At 41.6% G+C, this 17,487-nt stretch overlaps 1 protein-coding gene across 1 annotated transcript in view; it reads right to left on the bottom strand.

Annotated features, from left to right (window-relative positions):
- PLCB4 (phospholipase C beta 4) overlaps positions 1–16,960 on the bottom strand; it is a 319,181-nt gene extending 302,221 nt beyond the window's left edge. The window contains 2 exon segments of the mRNA XM_030558019.1: positions 2,058–2,145; positions 16,834–16,960. The gene's annotated coding sequence lies outside the window, so the exon portion shown is untranslated.
- Positions 16,961–17,487: the final 527 nt, after the last annotated feature.

The following is a 17,487-nucleotide window of genomic DNA, read 5'->3' on the forward strand; positions in this document are numbered from 1 at the left end:
TTATATTCAGACAATTAATGTAAATAAAGGTAAAAATAATGAGTAAGATAAAGGCTCCTTTGTCTTTAGGCATAAGAAATATAGGAATGCACTATTCTCTCTACTCTTCCTTATATTCCAGCCATATGTCAAATTACTTTTCTAACACACTGCACTAAAGCTCTACAGATGGGCACCAACTAGTACAAGAGTGGATAAATATTCTATTTATATTTGGTAATGCCAAATTTAAAAAAAAAGAAACATTGATGTGTATAGAGTATCTGTAGTAGTTCTTTAGAACCAAAATTATCCTAAAAAACACAGTTCAAAAACTCTGAAATGAGTCATTGAAAAAAGAAAGTTAGGTAACAATCCGAGGCTTCACTTGTAAGCACTACAAACAATCCCAGCCCATTTGAGCACTAACACTTTCATTCTGCTTTGGTCAATGAAATTCAATAGTTTTATGAAAAACTACAACACAGCCAAGAGTGAAGTTAAGGTGACTCAGAATGCATTTGAAGCAGACTGTCACTTAGGGACCCAGACCCTAGTGCCCAGCCTGACTGGCCGAGTCAGGTGTTGGGGAGATTTGGACAAGCCGGTAGGGTAAGTGATAGGAAGGGAAAGAATCCTCCATCCAGGATGCACAGCCATTCTGCATAGGGCTACCTCAGCCTACCAGCCAATCTTAGTCCAGAGGAACCACACCAGTTCCATAGCACAAGGCTGCTCTGCAGCGACTGAAGCGGGGGCTGGATCTGGCCCTTGTTGCAGGAAGTTTCAGGCACTAAAAAAAAAGTGCAATAGCTAGTTTCCCCCCCGAGAAAACTCAGCATGTACCGGATAATCTTTATCTTTATCACAGCTCAGTAGCTCTGTTTGGGATGCTCCTGATGTTCATCTGGGTTCATACACTGGCTGAATGTTCATCTGGGTTCATACACTGAAATGTAGACCAGCAGCAACCATAACGTGGCACGTTCTGATCTACATTTTCCATTACCCCTACCTTCAATATAGTACTGACAGTGAAAGAGAAGGATTAAGCAGGATTATTTTTCATGTTTAATGGGACTACTACAATATATGACATTTATCATACAGGATACACAGCATTGTACAGAGTCACATTGAACAGAACACCGTTATGGAATACCTGTGCCTTTCTGAACCCTAATATAATGGGCAGTATACATATGACCATATTAGGCATTTTCATACAGAGAAGCTTTAATGCTGGTGAACATTTTCAAAGGTATCAGACAAATTCATTCAGCTTTCACTTTTTTTTTTTAAGATAATTTTTTCTAATTCTAAAGCTACTTATGCTTGTCGGGCTTCCTCCCTCCTGGCCCCTCTTATCAGATCACACAGCGGTGAATTCATAATAATTTTCATGCCAGCAGAATATTACAGCACAGAATTATTACCTCACTGTAGGATCCCGGAGGAGCTGGTGAAAGGAAGTTGTATTCAAACAAATATTTTCAACAATGGCAAAGGGAACGCAGTAAAATTTAGTTTATTATATGTGTGTTGCTTCCATTCCCACCCCCCACCCAACCACCCACTCCCAACAACCAAGACTGATTTCATATGAATCTGACTCTAAGTGACATTACTTTATAATGTCCATCACAAGACAGAGCTGCCAGAAAATTTTATTTAAGTGGATTCTACACAAAGTGGAAATTAAATAACTGGGTTAAACTAAACTAATTTTCTTTTCTTTCCATACATAGGCTACGAGAACATGTCATTTTCACCCAGAACGTATATCCATTCCAAGCAAACACATTTTGCTCTGGTCAGCAGTCTGACATGCAAAAAAGCAATTTTTACCATGAATAAACAACAAAAAATGTGTTTCAGAATAATTTTATCGTATTATAAATGCTATTTCTGAGCCTAACAGTCATCAACCTGCTAAAAGTGCCATTACTGTGAACTAGCAATATGGAAAGTAATAAACAACATTCCTCTATTATTGCTGGTTAAAATTCACAGAAAGAACCTTAAGGTATATCAAATATTTAACATGGTATTTAAATATTAAACTGTAAGCACAACACCTTTTCTTAAAACCTCGGAAGATATTTCTGGGTATGGAATCTTCAAGTCAGGTCTATCCGGCCAGATTCTCTCACTGTCTGCTGATCCCTATAAACGAACAAAGCACGAGCCATCAGTTTAATTTCTTATTTGTTCAGCAAACAGAACTGGGTGTCACACATCTGTGCAGCACATCCTCACTGTGCAAACACACTGGGCTTGATCCTGAAGACGTCATTCAAACAAAATTCTTTTTTAAGGCAGCCTGCTCCAGTCAGTTTCCAGCCAATAGCTAGCCTTAGACCTAGGAATGTCATCCACTTAAAATAACATTTCTGACCGAAAATTGTTCACAGGTACTATGGAATCCAATGGCCAGGCAGCTGGTCTGCTCTGACTGCTCCTAATTAACTTTTCTGATTGTCTCCTTGTTCCCTCTGTCCATCAGGAGTAGATACTTGTTGCCTTATCTTACACTTAAGACTGTACGATCTTTGAGGCAAGGAGCACCTATCTATGCCTATCCAGTACCTAGCAAAATGGGGCTTTAATTCTTGACTGGGGCTCCTAGGCATTATAACAACACAAATAATGTTGTTAACAGCATAGAACCTTACTGTAGCTGAAAGGGCTTTGAGAGGAAAAATATTTTTTTCTACTTTGTTCACTTTATCTAACTGCATTTTGTGCCTGTCAGTTGTACTGTTGCCCCTGTGTAGTTATTTAATCAGTACCCAGCATTTTTGTGGGTCTTTACACAACACGGAAGAGAAAAACCATTCCTAAAAAGTAGAAAAATGTGACTGTAAAGCAACCAGAATTGGAACAGGGATTCAGTGGCAGGTTCAGTACTGGAGGGTATTTTACTCTTTGTTCAAACAGACTTGATTCCAAACCGATGTTGTCCCTTTAAGCATGTGCTGCTGATTCTAACGGCCTAGTTCCTGTTGCCAAACACAGAACGAATGTGCTCTTGAGTTATGTTCCAACTTGAAAGTTTACAAAGGGAATCCTCAGAGCTAGAACTAACACTGCTTGAAACACTTTTACATTTGTGCCAGAAGCCACAAAACATTCAACTGCTCCATAAATGCAATATCCCAGACCCTTCCCAAGCCCAAAGATACTGCAGCTCTGCTATTACCAAAAGTCAAACCAAAATCAGGTTGGTTTCCTAATGAAGGAAACCTTTAGGGGCCTTTAGTAGCATGTGAAATGTAAGTTCAACTAGTTCAGGCACTGCCTCGTCCCATAAATTATGCTGCACTCCTGATAGCTTGCCCAGATGTGGTATTGTTCATATCCCTGAGCTTGTACTATTTTAATTTCCATAGCATAGTTAAGAAAAAGTTGAATAGGATTCCTTTAACTTTGCCAACATACATGGCCCTAATCGCCTGTAACCCATATGGTGCTGAAAAGGAAGTCCCAGATACCTGGAATTTCAAGACTCCCAATTGTTCTGTTCATGCTGAGCGCTGCTTATCTTTAGAAGTTTCAGCTTGCTGATCTGAACGACATAGGTACTGTTATCCTTTAACTTGCACAGAGTATGTGGAATCTGTCCTAAGCTTCAAAGCAGTGTATTTATTACCTCTATTGCAATAGTACCTAAAGACCCCAAACATAAATAAATAAAAAGAGAAAGGGCTTTTGTGTAATAAATAACACAAATATAGCACTTGCCCAAGAGATCTTACAGTTCGGAATATGGAATGAGAATCAAGGATGATTCCAACTTCCTAAATTCTGATATTTACATTGTGCCTGTACTTTAGCAAATATTTGTAGAGAGATGCTGCAAGGATGTGCATCCATTTCCTTGGTCACTTCACCTTTAAGAAGACTGCTGTGCATCATATCATACGTAGCACAAACAGCCTTCATCTCCACCACTGTCAAGACAGATGGATCGGACAAGCGTTGGGATTATTTTTTTGGCTAGGTGTTTAACCTATGCCAGCTGTAGTCATAGGTGCAAATCCCTATCTGAAACAAAGGAATCAGCCAAGTTGAGCAGCAGTTTCTGCAATGTGCAGTAGATTTGAGAAAAGAACTGGATGCTACAATTGTTAAAATACTATCAAACAGGATAATATAAAATTGTTTTTAAGCCGTGGTCCTAAACTGCAAGTGTCACAAATCATTACATTCTCTAAGCAATATAGCTACTACCAGAATCAGTAGATTAACTATCGTTATTTTGAGCTATATTTTGCCCTATAGAGCTCGGAAAATTGAACTAAGTTAAGGATTTTCAAGAAATGACATCAGCCTTGGTATTTAAAGTTAGGAAATCTAGTTAATTTAAATATAAAGTTAGGAAATTGATAAATCTAGTATTTTCTTCCCATCCTTAAAAAATAAAATGCTTCTCTAGATGCACAACCTGTGCATCTGTGACAGCCATTCACATAAATTGGGATATCGTTTGGCTGAAAATGATTGTTTTTTAGTGAATATGCAGGTTACCTCTTTGCTAATGTCAGAAATAGATTGACCTTGAGCTGAGTAAATATAAATTACATTGGACTTTAGCACAATGTTTCTCAAACTGGGGTCGTTGCTTGTGTAGGGAAAGCCCCTGGCAGGCCGGGCTGGTTTACCCTGCCCAGTCTGCAGGTCCAGCCGATCACAGCTCCCACTGGCTGCGGTTCACCGCTGCAGGCCAATGGGGGCTGCTGGAAGCGGCAGCCAGTAAGTCCCTTGGCCCGTGCCGCTTCCAGCAGCTCCCATTGGCCTGGAGCAGCGAACCGTGGCCAGTGGGAGCCGCGATCAGCCGGACCTCCAGACGGGGCAGGTAAACAAACTGGCCTGGCCCGCCAGAGGCTTCCCCTACACAAGCGGCAACCCCAGTTTGAGAAACACTGCTTTAGCAGGAATAATGAGAGACAGAGAACCAATATGGAGCTGTCAAAAATACAGTATTCCGCTTTCAGCAAGGTAAGTTCTGAAGGCAAAATTAAGCAGACTAAAGACTTCTCTCATCAGGTCTCACAAGCTAAGAAAGGTTTGGCTTGGTCAATTCTTGAGCGTAGAGCCCCCAAAGAGAAACAAAAGATGCTGATGATTTCTTCAACAGATGGTACTTTCCTTCTGAGCCATTCCTGAACCAATGCCCTGCTAGGGTGTTAGAGTCATTGTGTTGTTTGGAGGAACTTACTTTCAGAGGAGAGGCAAGAAAAACATCCTTGCCTCTTGTCCTCATTAAATATTGCATGGCACTTTTTGCAAGAGTCAGGTTGGTTTTCCTTCCTCGTGTCTAATTGTGAGACAGGCAATTAAGTATCCTCTACTTTTTCTACATATCCCCTATGTTTTCTACTGAATACAAGTTCCCTTTTTTCATTCTCTGTCCCACATTCTCGTGCAGAACTGCTGTGTATCATTAAACGGCTGCTAAGTTATTAGCAGCATTTATTATACAGATATAAAATAGTACATAGATACAGTAGCCCCATTCATATGAGGCTGTTAAAGCAATTTACAGTCAAGTATTAAACAAGCCTCACAAAAATCACATGAGGTAAGTGTCGTTATACCCATTTTACAGATGGAAAGTCTGAGGCACAGAGAGACTTAGTGATTTGTCCAAATTCACACAGGACCATACTGTGGCCTGGCTAGCAGAGCAACATAAACAGAGGTAGCAGCAGGGAAGTAGAGACAGGCTCCACAGAGCCACTATGTCCTCACCTCACCCTGGCACGAGTGAGCAAGAGGGAATGGAATGGGGCAGGAAATGGATGGAAACTTGGCACTACCTTCAACATGCCAGGAGGCATCGCTGCACTGGCACAACGGGCAGCATACACTGGCTTGGGTATAAACATGCATGCAGTTTACTCCCTCCCAGAGCAGCAGATGAACCAGATCACAATGTCCTTCCCTAGATACGCCACGTACAGTGCCCATTACTATGCAGCCCATTACACCAGCCTGATTGCTCTCTTACAATCTAGTCCAGAATGAGTTAGTAGAAAAGTCCAGAATAGAAAACAAGCCCAAAATGCCTAAAGTTAGAAATCCCCAAAAAAACAAAAATAAAAACCCACAGAGGCAGCCAAAATCCATGTGCACTTTTGAAAGCTTGAGGCTAAATGATGACATTTGATAGAAGAGCAGATTCAGAAATCCAACCCCCAGCATGATACCAATAAATATAAAACAAAGGGCAGACTCTCATAGAAGTTCCATTCTTCTTGGAGCAGGCAGGCCATGGTGTAAAGTTGGTCATGTCAGGGCCAAATTATGCCCTCAGCATTGGGCTACGTACTAGAGCACTGGCTGAGGTTACATGGGTATAACAGAATGTAGAATACCCTAATACAGGGGTCAGCAACCTTTCAGAAGTGGTGTGTCAAGTCTTCATTTATTCACTCTCATTTAAGGTTTCATGTCTCAGTCATACATTTTAATATTTTTAGAAAGTCTCTTTCTATAAATCTATAATATATAACTAGACTATTGTTGTAAGTAAAGTAAATAAGGTTTTAAAAATGTTTAAGAAGCTTCATTTAAAATTGAAGTAAAATGCAGAGCCCCTCGGACCGGTGGCCAGTACCCAGACAGCGTGAGGGCCACTGAAAATGAGCTAGCATGCCACCTTCGGCACACGTGCCATAGGTTGCCTACCCCTGCGCTAATAAATATTGTTGATCATATGGAGCCAAATTTTACTGTTAAAACAGCACTTTATTATGAAAAAAGTGCTACATACCAATTGGACTTTCAGGTTGCTCAGTTCAGCAAAATATGTAGTGCCTCCTGTACAACAAATTTGATTTAAGTTGTACAATATAAAAAAGCAGTGATTGTATAGGGAGATTTGGTCCACCTTCCAGTTGCCTTTAAGGAATGATTCATTTAAATGATTTTTTAAATATTAATTGACAATTGATTTCCTTTCTTAAAAACTAAAGAATCAATTCTTTTCAACCCACTCCACTGCCTGACAGGTTTGCAAACACCTGGGGGGGGGGGGAAATAATAACTGAGTGGATACATTAGCCACTGGTATTCCAGTTTTATGGATTACAAAAGTTAAGCAGTTTTACAATAGAAATTATCACCGTGCAAACTCTTCTTTTTTTTGAATGAAAAAGATGTTAAAAGTTTTGTAAATCCTGATCTTATTATGCTTTGCCTAACAAACACCAAAGGCCTACACACCTGTTAGTAAAAACGGATCTTTCATATTCAGATAATTTTCACTCCTTCCTACATTAATAGGTTCTACAGCTTTTCATCAGAAACTGTGTGAACACCAATCCCTTTGTTATCCTCAATTCCCTGTTTAAAATATTTGAATTCCTCATGAAGGTTATTTATGGTATTTAAATTTAAATGCTGCTAAGAGGAAGAAGTTATCTTTTTTAAACATCAAACTTTAATAAGAAAATGGAAATAGAAAATAACCCAAAAACTGAGGCTAAAGAAATGCCAAGGTAATTTTGCATGACTCAAAATCTTTATTACATTTTGTTCTACTAAAATGATATTTGCAAAGAAAACAACCCCATTATGAAGAACAGAGTATTAATGAAAGTTTCTCTGCAAGTGCATATAGAATATTCCCAAACTAAATTAAAATGGGAGGCATCCAACTTTTTAAATCTGTATAAAGTAACATTTAAACCAGCAATATCATCCCCTGTGTATCTGTCATGGCTGCCTTTGAATATGAAAAACAAGTTTTCCAGATTTCCGTTGCCTGTCCCTACAATACATAGTACTAACTAGAGTCACTGAAGATTAGTCATTAACATTAATCATTTCAAACTAATAATTTTAAGCTACCAGAGTTCTCATGATTTTAGTAAACCAGACAAGCCCACCGATGGTTTCCACATATAAGACATCCCAAAAATGAGATACACTGAATATTATGAAAATTATCTATGTTTTATTGTGGGTAGAGGTGGGCTGAATGGGAACAGACATGAAAATGTCATGGGACTCTAAGATTTCAGGGGACCCCGGGCTACTACTAGGTAAAGCACAACGAAGGCAAAGAGGTACAAATCAGTGCACATATTCCCTGATAAATTAATTCAAGTGATTTTGATGATTAAGTGTTACAAAGATCATTTTTTAAAGACCATCATTCCTGCCAGTAACAAGGTTTTACCTGTTTTTAACTTCACGTAATTCATACAGAGTCAAAACTAATCATACACATTATTTTCCCCAAACATTTGTTTTAAAATACAGGAAGAATTGCCCTTTGAAAAATACACATGCTTACATGGCAAAGAGCCATTGCAAATATCAACTTTTATTTTGCTTTGTAGAGTCACACTTTCATAAATGAAGCCCTGTTCTTAACACAACCAACTCTTGTTGCCTGTAGTAGGAATGCTGGTAGGGACCTATCCATAGAAAAAATTGTCACAACAACGCTCTGAAATCACCATTTACCTTAAAAAGCAGAATTAAAAAAATATCCAATCAAGTTCTGAAATGACCACTTATCTCTGAAAGGCAGGGGGAAAAAATCCACAACTGAGTAGACCAACCTGGTAGAATGTCAGCATTGTCAATTTAAAACTCATATTCTGAAGCCGCAGGTCAGGGAAAGGCTAGGCATGCGAAATGGAGAAGCATCAGTGAAATGGAAATCAGTTGTTTAACATGTACACTGTGTTAAAAAAACCCTGACACCAAGTCTCAGAGCCCAAGTCAGCTAACTTGGGCTCGGGCTACGGGTCTAAAAATTGCAGTGTCCATGTTTGGGCTCAGGCTGGAAGCCCAGACTCTCAGACCCTTCACCTCTCCATGCAGCAGCTCTTTTATCACCACATAGACTGAAGACCCTCAGCAGCAAGATATAGGATTTCCAAACCTATCTAGACTCCAGAAAGTTACTTTTGGAGGTTTCAATTCCTTAGTACATACTTCTTCTGTAAAGAAACACGGCTTCTTCTAAATGAACTTACCACTTGTAGAAGATGCCAGACTACCAGCAATGCAAACTTAGATCTTCTGCTTTAGCTGCATAGTACATACAATATGGGCAGCACAACATAAATTTCCGAAAGTTCAGAGGCAGGCGGAAATGGTGGAAGAGATACCTTTAGAGGCTAGAATGATCTGCAGGTCTCTGTCACTCTTTCCATGCAACTGCTGAAAATGGTTTGGTCTCATCTAGACAAGCAGCTGCACTATTTTCAATCCTAGATCAGGAAGATCCGAGAGGGTCTTTTACTTAATGTAATGGAGCCAAAAGCTCTGGCAGCAGTAGAGAAATGTGGTGTGCCAACCCACAGCACATCTATAAAACAACTTGTGCCCAAACACAGAAGTTCCCCCAGTGTTGCACCACCATTTGAATCAGACTGGTATCAAAGTTAACCACCATGTGCTTCTCCTCTATGCCACTCTCCACCCGTGCATGCAGATAATTTCCATAATAGTTGCAAATATGCAAATACTCCTCTCTTTGCCTAGCTAAGATATCAGCCCACATTCCACCGTAGGGGTCTGCTCTTAGTCAGAGGCCATTTACGAGTACAATGATCCTCGCGCTTAATTGCATGCTGTTTTCACAGTAAATAACTTCTATTCTTTGCAAATTAATCTGATTCTATCACCAGCATGTCTCAAAGGAAGCCATTTTACGAGCACATTGCCAACTGGCCCAAGGCACATGTGCAGGCTCTGGTATCAGAATGGGGATAGAAAGGTGCCAGGACCAGCTGAATTCAGTCACTTTCAAAATCCAGCGTATGACCAGGTGGCAAAGAGACCAACTGAGGGTGGCACAATGACAGGCAGTATCCAGGACCAAGAGAGCGTAAAGGGGGCTAGAGTTCCTGTGTGTATGGGCCCAGGACAACAGCATTCAGTCCAGCTCAGAAAATTTGCCCCTTTTATGATGAACTGGAACAAGCCCTCAAGACTCACCTCTTTTCCCTACCTGAGGCATGTGCAGACAACACAGCGATGCCATGCATTGCACTAGTGATAGACAGGGAGGATGCAACAGAGAAAACCAGTGGGATAAGGAGCCAGACTGAGATGCCAGACGTATTGCCAGCTTCTCTGGATCTGGAGACGGAAGCTGAGATCAGCTGGAGGTTGAGAAATCAGGAGATGAGTGGCCCCTCTATAGCAAGAACATGGGGTTTTAGTGTAAAATGCATTGGCAGGAGCTGATTATGCTGCTTTGGAGCTGTGGGAAGAGCTTCCTGGGTCCTTATAGCTGCCAGCCTGAGTGAGAAAGTGTCCACCTCTGCCCCAGCCCCACCAGTCCCTTCCCTCTTCCACCTCACCACCACAAAACGCAACTGCCAAGGCTCCTCACTAGCCTGCCCTCTTTGGATCTCTATTATTCTTCAGCATCACATTCCCCTCGCCATCCAAAAAAGTACCCATAATTTTCATCTTCAGGGAGGAAGCTCACCAGTCAACAGGGCTGACCACACCATATGAACAGACTCGGAATGGGGAGGAAGTTTTCCAAGAGTTACACAACACCTGCAACGTAAACACATATGGGAGATCTTTACTACAAGAAATTACATACTGAGCACTAAGGCCAAAGTATTTACATTAGCCGGCATCTATCAGCTCATATGCCAAGCTGCAGCAACTAATTTGCAGACTGCTCTGATATACCTGCTATCAAATTTCATCCTTTCTGTCTTGTCATTTAACGCATGAAAAACATTCCTGGGCATACTTTCCTAGCCAAGTGATGCACAAGTAACGCAGGCCATGAAATAGGCTGAAATAATTACACTGACTGTTTCTTGCTGCTCTCAGACACCAGAGAGGCCAATTAATCTTAGCCCACAGCACCAATCCTCTAGAGTTCTATCTGAAATAAAAGCTCTCATCCAGCAGTCCTCCTACTGCCTTGCAATCAACTTTTTGGGCAACATACATTTCCCTCCACCACCAGAGAGGATCACACAGCCGCTCCTTTCATGGATCTGATCCCCCACTATCCTTTGTGCAAACAGCTCTACTGCAAGTGTATGCCTTTTTCCCCCTACGCTCTCAAAAAAAACAGCTTTCCTTTCCTGGACAGGACCCTCCACAGAGGTGTTTTTAAGGGTCGTTATAGTGAGTACCTCATGGTCCCTGTTCCTTCCTCCCACTACGGCACTCATTTTCAATTCTTGTAAGTGTTATGAGTAAATTGTAATAATATGTCCTTACCATCTCTAGTCTAAAAGAAAAAATGACTTGCAAGGCAGCACTGGAACTAAAACTGTTACTTTTATTGTACTTCATGAATTTCAAGGGATGGATAAGCTATTGCTATGGTTAGAAACTCTATCATTTCTTGTTTTTCATTTTGGTGGCCGCTCCACCATACTGATGTCCTAAAGTAGGCATGGGGGCAGGATCCGGAGCATGGAAAAACTTCCTGAACTAATCAAAAGAAGAGGAGGGAAGATCTGTCCTGGATACATGTTCAGAGTCACTTTTCATATCTCTGCACATGTGCAAATTCAAGATGGAAAAAAAAAAGGCTTGAGAGACAGGGCATTCTCAAGCAGGCAAAGGGTAAGCATACTGGACTATCTCCAGAAAAAGAGAACAGGAATGGGAAACCAACAAGGAGCTTTTTAGTGAATGCCTAAGAGAAAAGGCCACCTGGACTCTCTTCATTCATCCCAGCCTCTCCTGCCCAAAATTCCATCATTGGGCTGTCCCTTAGTCTCCTTCTTCACAACCATTCCCGTGTTTATACGACTGTAGAAAAGAGAATTGGAACACAAATGAGAGGCTTTATATATATGAAAAGCAACCCCCAGCTTTACCAATGATTTGCATACGTTTTGGTGAGGAAATACTTAGAGAAAGGAACTGATGTGGAATGAGTATTTAAGAGCAGACTGTTTGATATTCAAATTGTGTATAGACTTCCTTTTCCAGAAATGTATTTATTAAACACACATACACACAATAGATGTCTGGCTGACAGCAGTGCTTATGAAGGTTAATGATGAATACAAAGCAGTTGGTCCAGTAAAAGATACTACTTCACCCACCCTGTCTTGCTAATACATATATACTAAAGAGAAAGAACATGTGTGCGTGTGTGTGCATATAAATATATTCTGATATATACATGCACGCATGTATACTCAGACACACAAATATGCATAAAAATAACAAGAGTATAATCCCACCACCAAATGGTCAGAAAAAAGTATTTCATATCAGCCTCTCATCTATCAATACACCAACTAACAGGGAACTATGCAGGGTACTCAGCTTTCACAAGGGTCATCAGTCTGCACAGGGAGCAGATTTCCTTCTCATGGTCTGGTGCTGCAACTCGGAGGAGTAGCTCAGCATAGAAGTATTAAAAACACCCCAGTCCCAAACCCAGACCCAGCCACTATCCTCAAATACTGCACGTAAAGGCTTCTTCAGAGGCTAGGGCTGGGTGCAGGACTACTGCAGCAAAAATTCCATCAGACACTGATTTCAGTCTTGGGCTCTCTACAAGACGACCGAAGGGCAAATCACCCACCACCATCTTGCCTCACGTGCCTAGCAACTGTTTTTCTAGAGCTCCAGAAGACACTGTTCTTGCTGGGCAAAGAGTGAGACCTGGCCTCCATTTTGAGAAAACACAAAAGAAATGGCACCAAACTATCCTAGCTTAGGGCTTTGTACTGCCACTCACCACTGTAGTAGCTCTACATCTTCCGTAACAAACACACTAGGAAGTATGATGCCCACTTTTGCCGATGGGTGTCATGGAATCTCTTGTGCTTCTCCCTTTTTGGTTTATTAAAAAACATCCTGCTTTGGGTAGGTTTCTTTTTTTGAAAGAGGTAAAAGGAAAGGTGAGGATGTGAATGCTGGTCTGGTTATAGAGTCAAAGATTTATCAGAAATGACAGTTTCCCAGCATTTCACAAGGAAATTCAAATTCTGGATTCCTCATCTCCTCGAAGTTTTTCGATAGATAGATGCCCTCAACTGAAATTATTCTATCTCCGAGCTTACGCACACTTCACTCTGCAATCGGCATTGTCCCAGAGGAACACAGACGTCTTTGTGGCTTGTAGATGGTGATGGGGGTCTCTGACATAGCTGGGACATGATCCATCAATTGTTCCAAGATTAGGATCAAAGACCTAGAATAGCAGTGGATAAAGGGCTGGAAGCCAGTGCAGGGATAGAAGCACTGGCTTGATGTGCTCATGGCACCATAAGCCATGGAGAAGGCAGACAGCCACATCTCGTGCCAGATGAAACCCGTGCACTGTTTTCGCACGCAAACACACACACACACACACACACAGAGCTTCAGATGCAACAAATTACAGTTATCCAGCCCGATGGTGTCAAAAGCCTGGATCCCTGGGGCTACATCCTTATCCACAAGGAAAGGGTGGAGTTTCCTAGCAAGCTGGACGTGAAGGTGGCACTTTTGGTTTTTGATGCTACCTGCTCATCCAAGTTCAGTAATGAGTCAAAGACTTCTCACTACTTTGAATGAGGGCTGTGAGCCTTCAAAAGAAAGAAAGGATCAGAGAACTGGCTAGCTCTTCAAAGGGTTCCCACCGCCAACCAGCATGACTCTGATCTTGCCTACATTGAATTTGAGCCAGCTGCTCTTTGTCCAAGAGCTGATCTTTTGGAGGTATTATAACATCTTATTAGTGCCAGTGGTTGCAATAGTGGAGAATGAGATATACAGCCAGCTGTCATCAGCAATTGGCAGCGGAGCCCATAACCTCTCACTCACGCTCCAAGTGGTCACAGTAGTCCAATCCACCCTTTAATCTGAGGGTGGAACTGAGCCTTTACTATTGATTAGCCCAATAAGAAATGCAGTTTTGTGCAATTTTTGATAATGGTCACTACTATCAACCAACCAGTTTGAAGCATCCTGCAATTTTATGACTTAGGAAATTTGACTTCTACCACATTTTCCAACAATTCCCAGAATACTGTAGGACAGATGCTTTAAAATATGGAGGAAGTCAAACTCTTCCTAAGACAAATGAGGTACTGTTTTTCTTAGATAGGCACTCATTCATAAGATGGTTGGCTTCATCTTTTGCACAGCATTCACTTCAGTTTCAACAGCAAAACATTTACACTAAAATTATCAGAATCAGTTATTCTGCAAATGACGACCGAGAATGGGATATAATTCATAAGGTAAAACCACAAATGAAAATGAATCATAAAGCTACAAGATTACAAAAAAGTTCAAGCTGATGCAAAGGAAATATTGAAACCAAAGTGAATAATCATGAGAAGGATGGAAATTATACCTACAAGAGTTAGAAATATAAGGTATTTAAATCTGATTTTAAAATAAAGTCATCACTTCCTACAAAAGCAGTACCTTAAATATTTGGTACATTAAACAAGAAACTGTTCTAATATTTCTGTTATAAGTGGATGGATTTGACAGACTCATAGAGGGGGTCTAAGTGCAAGACATTACTGGAACAAATGGCCAAAGTCAGCAACAGAAGTCAGCACTGTATATCAGGTCAAAAGAACTGGTCTTTTTTTTTTTTTTTTTTTTTAAAAAGAGATGGAAACAGAAGGGTACAGCTAGTGACTGGATTTTGGGTGGTATATAACAATGAGATACAAATCTGTCTGCTGTGCATTTCCTGCATTTGTAAGAGAAGCCAGGATGGAATTTCTCTCTTTAGCCTCTCTTATGTCTTTATCTCTTTTCCCTCTAGGTGCTTTCCTCTGTTCGCAAAAAAAAAAAAAAAATTATATATATGAAAGAGAGAGACAGAGACAGAGACAGAGCGAGAGAGCTTACAGAATAGATTATGCATTTTATTTTTCAATTCACTGCATAAAAAATTCTGTTTTAGAACAAAGCTCTTATGTGTGGGCGTACACCTATAAAATAAAAGGCATTGTTACTCCACCAGATAGGAATCCATACCCAGTGATCAAATCAGGTCTTAAAGTTCTGTTTTGACAGCTACTTGAAGAGTTATATTTTCACCAGAGGTTTGACTTTTAGATGAATACCGGGTGTTTAGTGAGATCATCAAAAGACGACTCAAACCTGATATTTGCGGGCAGAGTAATATTAGCAGTTGTAAAAAAGTTTCCATGCATGAAATGCGTACAATTTTATATTTCCCGATCATTTTGTTCCTTCCTAGAATTAGATGGCCATACCTAAAATCTCATTGTAATTGGCAATTAATCTTACCTGTGACATACTGTTTTGGAATTTATTTTAATTACATTATTAAATTATCACTAACAGAAAAGAATGAGTCTGTTTCCAATTAATATTTATAAACCGCCTCTGTATGATACAAAAATGCACAGCTGTATATAATAGTAACCCTTCTGTCATATAAGGGCCTGGTTATGTACCTGTGATCTGGAAGAAAACTGTAAATACAATAAATGTTATACTTTTTAGAGGTTAATTTACAGAAAACCTCTTCAAATAATATTCCTTGTCTCGGTAAACACTTTATACACTAGTCAAGTAAGCTTACATAATATGATTGTCTATTTGTAAGGACACCATTCATTCTATTCTTTTGTATAATTAGGGTATGTTATATTTTTCTGTATAATTAACAATAACTCAGATCCTTAACCATAAATTCCTATAAATTTTACACTTTCAAAGTGAAGTTCAGCGAGTACTAAGCAACATAACACTATTAAGCAAACATACTGCACACATTATTTACAAAAACAAAGTCTGTAAATCGTTTAGCATATCCTCTGCTGATTGTTTTAAAGTTGAACACCTCTCACCAAACACACACATCTCTGCATGCAGCATAAACCTACCTCTGAGAGAAAGATTTTTTTTCCAGCTATTTTCCAGAATTACTCTCTTCGGAAAAATATCACCTGAGATATCCATTAATCTCCTCTGTCCTTACTGTATACCTGCATAGCATCCTTTTTAGAAGAACCATATTTGTATTCTACTTTCAGAGATAAAACGATGACTAAGGTTGGATAACAATAATAGACAAGGATAAACAGGATTAAGTAACAGGTGTCTGTACATAATTCAAAGTCTAATACGTATATTATTGCTGGCAAAATGGCAACCTTAGTCAACATCTTGGTTTAAAAGTTATAATATAAAAATATTATGTTGATACATTTATGTAAATTAGACTGGACTTTTTTTTTTTTTTACACACAGAGCTAATACATGCATACACATATATATATATTCACACACATATTCTATTTAATAATAGTGCTCTCTTTCTGTATTAAAGAATATAAATAAACCTTCAAAGGCAGACTCCCATTGTTCAAAACAAAGTTACTCTTCGCTAAAAAACACACAGTGGTCACACACCACCCTGCATTGACACAATCCGGATACCCATGAAAAACTACAGTGATCCGCTCAGCTGGCAATAACGGTGAGAAGAAGAATTTAATTTAAAACAAAAAAGCTTGTGCAGCAAGTGGAAGGATCCGTTCAAGCTGCGAGTTTGGTCTTGCAAAGATGCACTAATCCTGCCTCCTTTGCATGGCCAGCCAGAACCCCAAGGTTATTGCCAGTGGGAAAGGACCAGAACTCATGTCGGGATCCCTGAAGGAAGGGCTTTCTCCGCTGCAACAAGCCTGGAGGAGCAAAATATAAAGAAACACTCATGCCCCCCCCTGCCCCTGCTACAATCAGTCCCTCAACCCCAAGCCTAGACACCGCGGTGGAGGGGAGCGTGCGAGGCAGGGACCGAAGCGGGCAAAGGCGAACCAACGCTCCCGTCTGCCTGGCGTTCGCTGCAGGGAGAGGGAGGCAGCCAAGCCCCGCTCAGCGCCGCACACCGGAGCCTACTTCCCCTACCTGTCCCCTTGGCTTTCCGCTCCCGCTCCGGAGCGCGCGTGGCTGGAAACGCATCTAATGTTTGCACCGCATCCTCCCCGCTGCCCATGCACGGAGCTCCCTGAGCAAGCCCCGCTCCCGGCAGAACCCCCCCATCGCCTTACATCAGCTGCAGCCGAGAGGATTCCGGAGGGGGGGTGAGGAGGAGGAGGAGGAGGGCAGCAGCCCCGGCCGGCCCGCCCCCTGTGCACAGGATGTGCTGGGGCTGAGCCGAGAAAGGGGGCGGGCGGCCGCCTTCCGCGCTCCCTGGCTCCGTATTTTGCACCCAGTCCACCCCGGCAGGCGCGAGACACCAGGTCCCGGGGGAGGGTGCGCGCACGGCTGGAGCTGTGCACTGGACCGGCGGCGGCGGCGGCGGCGGCCGCTCCTCCCTCCCCGGGGCGGGTTCCTCCCCGGCGGGCGGCCAGTGCACACGCAGGGAACGGGGCTGGCAGGCCCGGGGCTCGGGTCAGTCCTCGCAGAGCGGGGTGCAAAGGGCCCCGCGCCGAGCCTGCCTTGCCGCCCCCCTCCGCCGCTGCACCGGCCGGCGCATGACAAGTGCAGAGGCAGCGGGAGCCCAGGAGTAGTGGGTCTGTGTGTGCATGGGCAAAGCGTGAGTGCAGGGACGTGACAGCA

Source organism: Gopherus evgoodei, chromosome 3, assembly GCF_007399415.2.
Source record: "Gopherus evgoodei ecotype Sinaloan lineage chromosome 3, rGopEvg1_v1.p, whole genome shotgun sequence".
NCBI lineage: Eukaryota > Metazoa > Chordata > Testudines > Testudinidae > Gopherus > Gopherus evgoodei.